We start from the raw sequence: 8,931 nt of genomic DNA, 5'->3' as shown, positions 1-8,931 counted from the left end.
CGGTTGTGTTTGGTGAGCTCATAGGAACACTTTGGAGCAACATCCGAGCCAGACCCACAGCAAGACCCCCTCCGTGTAGACCCCACATTTCTGTTTCACCCCTCCAGGTGTCGGCGGCGGCGCCGTCCGTGAGGGGGGCACACCCCGGACACGCGTGCCGGGCGTTTGCAACCGCCACAACACTTCCAGACTTGTCAGAGGCCTGCTACGCATGATTTGGCGGCATACTATCCCCAGGAGGCCGCCGGCCACAGCCGTAGATGCGCGAAGGGCAATCGGCGTAGAGGGAATTTTTCGGATACTTCTCCATCACCAAAAATTATGAAAAAATACCATCGTTCCTATAGCACATGTGCCCACGTCGTGCAAAAAAACTCATGATTTTATCGCGCTCCGAGTATTCAGTAATATTGACGCCGCATCGTTACCGCAGAACGTCTACTACCGTGTCATCACCGTCCGTGAGGGGGGGCCACGCCCCAGAGACGCGTCCCGCCTCTTCGGACATGCCACCACACCACCCTGCATGTATGAGGGCCCGGTGCGACGCTCCGATGGCATTGCTACCCCCCCTGTGCCCCCGTCCCGCCTAACCCTGTAGCGTTTGACCATGGGATCTATCCCTTTGACTTTGCACGGACGGGCTTTGACCAGTGGACCTCCCCACCTGGTTGTGTTAGGTCAGCCCATAGGAACACTTTGGAGCAACATCCGAGCCAGACCCACAGCAAGATCCCCTCCAGGTGACGGCGGCGGCACCGTCCGTGAGGGGGGCAGACCCCGGACATGCGTGTCGGGCGTTTGCAACCGCCACAACACTTCCAGACTTGTGAGAGGCCGCCTACGCAAGATTTGGCGGCATGCTAGCCCCCGGAGGCCGCCGGCCACAGCCGTAGACGCGCGAAGGGCAATCCGCGTAGTGGGAATTTTTTGGATACTTCTCCATCACCCAAAATTATGAAAAAATACCATCGTTCCTATAGCACAAGTGCCCAGGTCGTGCAAAAAAACTCATGATTTTATCGCGCTCCGAGTATTGATAAATATTGACGCCGCATCGTTACCGTAGAACGTCTACTACCGTGTCATCGACGTCCGTGAGGGGGGGCCACGCGATGGAGACGCGTCCCGCCTCTTCGGACATGCCACCACACCACCCCGCATGTATGAGGGCCCGGTGCGATGCTTCAGTGGCATTGCTACCCCCCGGTGCCCCCGTCCCGCCTAACCCTGTAGCGTTTGACCACGGGATCTAGCCCTTTGACTTTGCATGGGCGGGCTTTGACTAGTGGACATCCCCACCCGGTTGTGTTAGGTCAGCCCATAGGAACACTTTGGAGCAACATCCGGGCCAGACCCACAGCAAGATCCCCTCCGTGTAGACGCCACGCGTCCGTTTCCCCCCTCCAGGTGCCGGCGGTGGCGCCATCCGTGAGGGGGGCACACCCCGGACACGCGTGCCGGGCGTTTGCGACCGCCACAACACTTCCAGACTTGTCAGAGGCCGCCTATGCTAGATTTGGCAGCATGCTAGCCCCCGGAGGCCGCCGGCCACAGCCGTAGACGCGCGAAGGGCAATCCGCGTAGAGGGAATTTTTTGGATACTTCTCCATCACCAAAAATTATGAAAAAACACCATCATTCCTATAGCACATGTGCCCATGTCATGCAAGAAAACTCATGATTTTATCGCGCTCCGAGTATTCAGTAATATTGCGCCGTATCGTTACCGCAGAACGTCTACTAGCGTGTCATCGCCGTCCGTGAGGGGGGGCCACGCCCCGGAGACGCGTCCCGCCTCTTCGGACATGCCACCACACCACCCCGCATGTATGAGGGCCCGGTGTGACGCTCCGGTGGCATTGCTACACCCCCAGTGCCCCCGTCCCGCCTAACCCTGTAGCGTTTGACCACCGGATCTATCCCTTTGACTTTGCACGGACGGGATTTGACCAGTGGACCTCCCCACCCGGTTGTGTTAGGTCAGCCCATAGGAACACTTTGGAGCAACATCCGAGCCAGACCCACAGCAAGACCCCCTCCGTGTAGACCCCACATTTCTGTTTCACCCCTCCAGTGTGTCGGCGGCGGCGCCGTCCGTGAGGGGAGCACACCCCAGACACGCGTGCCGGGCGTTTGCAACCGCCACAACACTTCCAGACTTGTCAGAGGCCTCCTACGCAAGATTTGGCGGCATGCTAGCCCAAGGAGGCCGCCGGCCACAGCCGTAGACGCGCGAAGGGCAATCGGCGTAGAGGGAATTTTTCGAATACTTATCCATCACCAAAAATTATGAAAAAATACCATCGTTCCTATAGCACATGTGCCCACGTCGTGCAAAAAAACTCATCATTTTATCGCGCTCCGAGTATTCAGTAATATTGACGCCGCATCGTTACCGCAGAACGTCTACTACCGTGTCATCGGCGTCCGTGAGGGGGGGCCACGCCCCAGAGACGCGTCCCGCCTCTTCGGACATGCCACCACACCACCCCGCATGTATGAGGGCCCGGTGCGACGCTCCGATGGCATTGCTACCCCCCCCCAGTGCCCCCGTCCCGCCTAACCCTGTAGCGTTTGACCACGGGATCTAGCCCTTTGACTTTGCACGGACGGGCTTTGACCAGTGGACCTCCCCACCCGGTTGTGTTAGGTCAGCCCATAGGAACACTTTGGAGCAACATCCGAGCCAGACCCACAGCAAGATCCCCTCTGTGTAGACCCCACGCGTCCGTTTCCCCCTCCAGGTGCCGGCGGCGGCGCCGTCCGTGAGGGGGGCACACCCCGGACACGCGTGTCGGGCGTTTGCAACAGCCACAACACTTCCAGACTTGTGAGAGGCCGCCTACGCAAGATTTGGTAGCATGCTAGCCCCCGGAGGCCGCCGGCCACAGCCGTAGACGCGCGAAGGGCAATCCGCGTAGAGGGAATTTTTCGGATACTTCTCCATCACCAAAAATTATGAAAAAATACCATCGTTCCTATAGCACATGTGCCCACGTCGTGCAAAAAAACTCATGATTTTATCGCGCTCCGAGTATTGAGTAATATTGACGCCATATCGTTACCGCACAACGTCTACTACCGTGTCATCGCCGTCCGTGAGGGGGGGAGGGCATGCCCGGAGACGCGTCCCGCCTCTTCGGACATGCCACCACACCACCCCGCATGTATGAGGGCCCAGTGCGATGCTCCAGTGGCATTGCTACCCCCAGTGCCCCCGTCCCGCCTAACCCTGTAGCGTTTGACCACGGGATCTAGCCCTTTGACTTTGCACGGACGGGCTTTGACCAGTAGACCTCCCCACCCGGTTGTGTTAGGTCAGCCCATAGGAACACTTTGGAGCAACATCCGAGCCAGACCCACAGCAAGACCCCCTCCGTGTAGACCCCATATTTCTGTTTCCCCCCTCCACGTGTCGGCGGCGCCGCCGTCCGTGAGGGGGGCACACCCCGGACACGCGTGCCGGGTGTTTGCAACCGCCACAACACTTCCAGACTTGTGAGAGGCTACCTACGCAAGATTTGGCGGCATGCTAGCCCCCGGAGGCCGCCGGCCACAGCCGTAGACGCGTGAAGGGCAATCCGCGTAGAGGGAATTTTTCGGATATTTCTCCATCACCAAAAATTATGAAAAAATACCATCGTTCCTATAGCTCATGTGCCCACGTCGTGCAAAAGAGCTCATGATTTTATCGCACTCTAAGTATTTAGTAATATTGACGCTGCATCGTTACCGCAAAACGTGTATTACCGTGCCATCGCCGTCCGTGAGGGGGGGGGGCACGCCCTAGAGACGCGTCCCGCCTCTTCGGACATGCCACCACACCATCCTGCATGTATGAGGGCCCGGTGTGATGCTCCGGTGGCATTGCTACCACCCAGTGCCCCCGTCCCGCCTAAACCTGTAGCATTTGACCACGGGATCTAGCCCTTTGACTTTCCACGGATGGGCTTTGACCAGTGGACCTCCCCACCCGGTTGTGTTAGGTAAGCCCATAGGAACACTTTGGAGCAACATCCGGGCCAGACCCACAGCAAGATCCCCTCCGTGTAGCCGCCACGCGTCCGTTTCCCCCCTCCAGGTGCCGGCGGCGGCGCCGTCCGTGAGGGGGGCACACCCCGGACACGCGTGCCGGGCGTTTGCGACCGCCACAACACTTCCAGACTTGTCAGAGGCTGCCTACACAAGATTTGGCGGCATGCTAGCCCCCGGAGGCCGCCGGCCACAGCCGTAGACGCGCGAAGGGCAATCCGTGTAGAGGGAATTTTTCAGATACTTCTCCATCACCAAAAATTACGAAAAAATACCATCGTTCGATAGCACATGTGCCCACGTCATGCAAAAAAGCTCATGATTTTATCGCGCTCTGAGTATTTAGTAATATTGACGCCGCATCATTACCGCAAAACGTCTACTACCGTGTCATCGCCGTCCGTGAGGGGGGGCCACGCCCTAGAGACGCGTCCCGCCTTTTCGGATATGCCACCACACCACCCCGCATGTATGAGGGCCCGGTGCGACGCTCCGGTGGCATTGCTACCCCCGCCAGTGCCCCCGTCCCGCCTAACCCTGTAGCGTTTGACCACGGGATCTAGCCGTTTGACTTTCCACGGACGGGATTTGACGAGTGGACCTTCCCACCCGGTTGTGTTAGGTCAGCCCATAGGAACACTTTGGAGCAGCATCCGGGCCAGACCCACAGCAAGATCCCCTCCGTGTAGACCCCACGCATCCGTTTCCCCCTTTAGGTGCCGGCGGCGGCGCCGTCCGTGAGGGGGGCACACCCCGGACACGCGTGCCGGGCGTTTCCAACTACAACCACAACACTTCCAGACTTGTGAGAGGCCGCCTACGCAAGATTTGGCGGCATGCTAGCCCCCGGAGGCCGCCGGCCACAGCCATAGATGCGCGAAGGGCAATCCGCGTAGAGGGAATTTTTCGGATACTTCTCCATCACCAAAAATTATGAAAAAATACCATCGTTCCTATAGCACATGTGCCCACGTCGTGCAAAAAAACTCATGATTTTATCGCGCTCCGAGTATTCAGTAATATTGACGTCGTATCGTTACCGCGGAACGTCTACTACCGTGTCATCGCCGTCCGTGAGGGGGGGCCACGCCCCGGAGACGCGTCCCGCCTCTTCGGACATGCCACCACACCACCCCGCATGTATGAGGGCCCGGTGCGACGCTCCGGTGGCATTGCTAGCCCCCAGTGCCCCCGTCCCGCCTAACCCTGCAGCGTTTGTCCACGGGATCTAGCCCTTTGACTTTGCACGGACGGGCTTTGACAAGTGGACCTCCCCACCCGGTTGTATTAGGTCAGCCCATAGGAACACTTTGGAGCAACATCCGAGCCAGACCCACAGCAAGATCCCCTCCGTGTAGACCCCACGCGTCCATTTCCCCCCTCCAAGTGTCGGCGGTGCCGCCGTCCATGAGGGGGGCACACCCCGGACACGCGTGCCGGGCGTTTGCAACCGCCACAACACTTCCAGACTTGTGAGAGACCGCCTACGCAAGATTTGGCGGCATGCTAGCCCCCGGAGGCCGCCGGCTGTCAGGACCCCGACTCAATGCCACATCGATCTAGCATGTAACACCTTATATCACTTTGCGGCCTCACGCACGGTATTCCCACGGGTGTCGCCTTACCTTTACCCGGGACCGTTTGCGCCTTTTGGCACACGTATATGACAATGTCGCTAGCACCCATATGATAAGGAGCCCGGGCTGACATGGCTAGTCGTAAACCCGAAGTGGCACAAACTTACAGGGACAGGCATCCATGACCCAACATCGAACGTGTCGGTCATCAGCGAGTGAATCCAGGCTGTAGCACTGGGCTAGCAGGACTCCGGTGAACCGGGCTGTAGCGGGCTAACAGGACTCCGGTATTCATCGCGTGACATTTCCCCGAAGGGACAGACACAGGAACGAAGAAGGACACATGCCGGCCAGCCTAAGTGTTCCGGAGCAGTAGCAAGCTACCATGGCTCGGTGGAAACACTAGGAGGCATTTCCCGGTAAGAGAGGCTACTAAAGATAAACAACTAGATAGTCAGATCCCACACATACCAAGCATTTCAATAACATACACACAATATGCTCGATATGTGCAAACACAACATGGCATCACAACATGACTCTACGACTCAAGTATTTATTCCTTAGGCTCCGAGGAGCGAGATATTACAAACATGGTTCTCATGACCCAACAATCAGAGCATACAAGTCAAAGCACAAGCGGAAGCTATCATGTCTGAGTACAGACATCTATAAATGAAAAAGGCTTGAGAGCCTGACTATCTACCAGATCCTGCCGAGGGCACAAGATCGTAGCTGAGGTAACAAGCTAGACGTTGAAGTCCACGCGGAACTACTAGCGAGACCGAAGTCTCTCTGCAAAAACATAAAATAGGCAAACGTGAGTACAAATGTACCCAGCAAGACTTACATCAGAACTAACTACATATGCATCATTATCAACAATGGGGATGGTGGGGTTTAACTGCAGCAAGCCAGCTTTAACTTGGTGGCTATCCTGAACTACGACTGCAAGTAACTCTTTTGGGGTGGCGCACACGAGTCCACATATTCACCATATCAATACACCACTATGGATCCGCTCCCGTCTCCCTACGAGAACACCATCCATAGCACTCACGCTTATCTTGCGTATTTTAGAGTATCCACTTTCACTTGTCTATGAACTGATATAAGCAACCCAGAAGTCCTTTTCCGCGGACACGGCTATTCGAATAGATGATGTTAACCCTGCAGGGGTGTACTTCTTCACACACGCTCTCACCACTTACCGCCGTTTACACGACATGTACTCGGCAACCTTCAAGCGGAAGCCCAACGTGGGTGTCGGCCACGGCCTGCCTAAACACTCAAGTCTCTAGTCCAGGTTTATCGCCTATTCGGGTTCCATCCATGAGGAGATCCGGCCGGAGTTTCGCTCACAGCCCCAAACGATGTGAACAGGGTTCCGTGACACCAAACGGGCGCCCGGTTTACCCGGCCACGTGCCTACCGCATCACAGCCCATCCCTACGGTCAGCGTTGCACACGGCCTCCAGCATACTACAAACACCAGAAACTACTTGCAACTCCTGGACAGAGGACAAGGGTGATCAAGAAGCAGAGAGGGTCCATTGGTTTCGGGCCCAATGCGTGGTAGTAGCTGAATCATGGATCACAAACACAAAACTCAGTTCTTGAGGACGGCTGCAATGAGACAACCCACCATGTACTCCTACATGGCCTCTCACCGCTACCTTTACCAAATCGTATTCACACACTTAGCTCATACACAGTAGGACATGTTCATACACCTCTGATTCATCCCGGATGAATCAGACCTGACACAACTCTAAGCAATAGCAGGCATGACAAACAAACATGGATGAGTAGGCACAACAGGGCTCAAACAACTCCTACTCATGCTAGTGGGTTTCATCTATTTACTGTGGCAATGACAGGTCATGCAAAGGATAAAGGGGTTCAGCTACCGCAGCAAGTAACAGATGAATCGTTGTTGTCCTAATGCAGTAAAAGAGAGCAGGAGCGAGAGAGTAGGATTGTATCGGAATGAACAAGGGGTTTTTGCTTGCCTGGCACTTCTGAAGATAATATAGTTCTTCATCGGTGTCATCGATCTCGTCGTCGGAGTCACGTCTATCGAGAGGGGACAAACACCGGCAAACAAGAAAGAACACAATCAATGCAATGCACAATATGATGCATGCTCATGACATGGCAATATGAATGTGTTTGAGCTAATGCAACTAGCAACAGATTAAATGAAGTTGGTTTGAATGCAAGATTCAAATTCAAACTCCATATGTGATTATTCAAATGCCATTTAATTGATTTGTGCTAAACAGCAGCTATAAGTTGTTCTAACATGCATGAAAATGGTACAGATGGATTCCTTGAATTTTTCTGATAATTTTTCATATATAAATTATTTAATTTGGAGTTACGGTTGGATTTCTATGATTTATTGAAGTTTAGGGCATTTTCTGAAATTTTCTGAATAATAATAAATCCAGAAATGATTTATGGCGTCAGCACCACGTCACTGTGACGTCAGCAGAGTCAACTGGGCTGGCTAGTGTCAAACCTGACCAGTGGGGTCCACTGGTCAGTGACTCAGGAACTAATCCCGGTCAAACCCAGTGCTGACTGGGGTTTGACCAGGGGTGGGGCCTACTGTCAGTGGCTCTAGGGGTTAATTAGCTGGGTCACTAACACTAATCAAGCATGCCACATCGGCAGTCACCGGAGTATCGCCGGCGGCGACCATTCCGCACGGCGGCGCGGCTCGGATTTGAGCTTTGGGCGGTGGTTTGGCGCGCTGAGCGCACCGGGAAGGAGCTCTTGCACTCGCGCATCTAATGGACCAGACGGGTGGTCACGGGGCAGCCGGAATCTCGCCGGTGACGAGCTTTGGCGGCGACCGGAGTTCGGCGGGGAGGGGAGAAGGAGCTATGGTGCACGGCAGGGGCCGGTGTTGGACGCGTTCGGCTCCTGGGAGCTCGGTGAGCACGGAGACACGCTCAAAAATGGGCGGGGGCGACTGTGGTGTCGGCAGCGGCGAGCGAAGCGGCGGCCGGAGCTCGGCGTCCATGCAACTACGGCCTAGAGGACGCGGAGAGGCCGGGGAAGAGGGGAAGTCGAAGCGGGCGCTCAGAGCGGTGAAGGGGAGCAACTTGGTGTAGCCGGGGACACGCTGAGGCCGCAAATTGACCGGAGGGGGCCGTCGGATCCGGAGGTTGAAGACGACGGTTGACGGCGATGCAGGGCCTCCCGGCGTCCCGTGGCTCGATTGGGAGGACGAGGAGGTTTCTTCGGTGCTTCTGGAGTCGGCGGAAGGGCGAAGGGTGGCTGGTGGCCACGGTGGTTGCGAGCGAGGTCG

The sequence above is a fragment of the Triticum dicoccoides genome, chromosome 2A (genome assembly GCF_002162155.2).
Source record: "Triticum dicoccoides isolate Atlit2015 ecotype Zavitan chromosome 2A, WEW_v2.0, whole genome shotgun sequence".
Lineage (NCBI taxonomy): Eukaryota > Viridiplantae > Streptophyta > Magnoliopsida > Poales > Poaceae > Triticum > Triticum dicoccoides.
The sequence above is the reverse complement of the archived record's forward strand: the minus strand, read 5'-3'. Positions refer to the sequence as shown.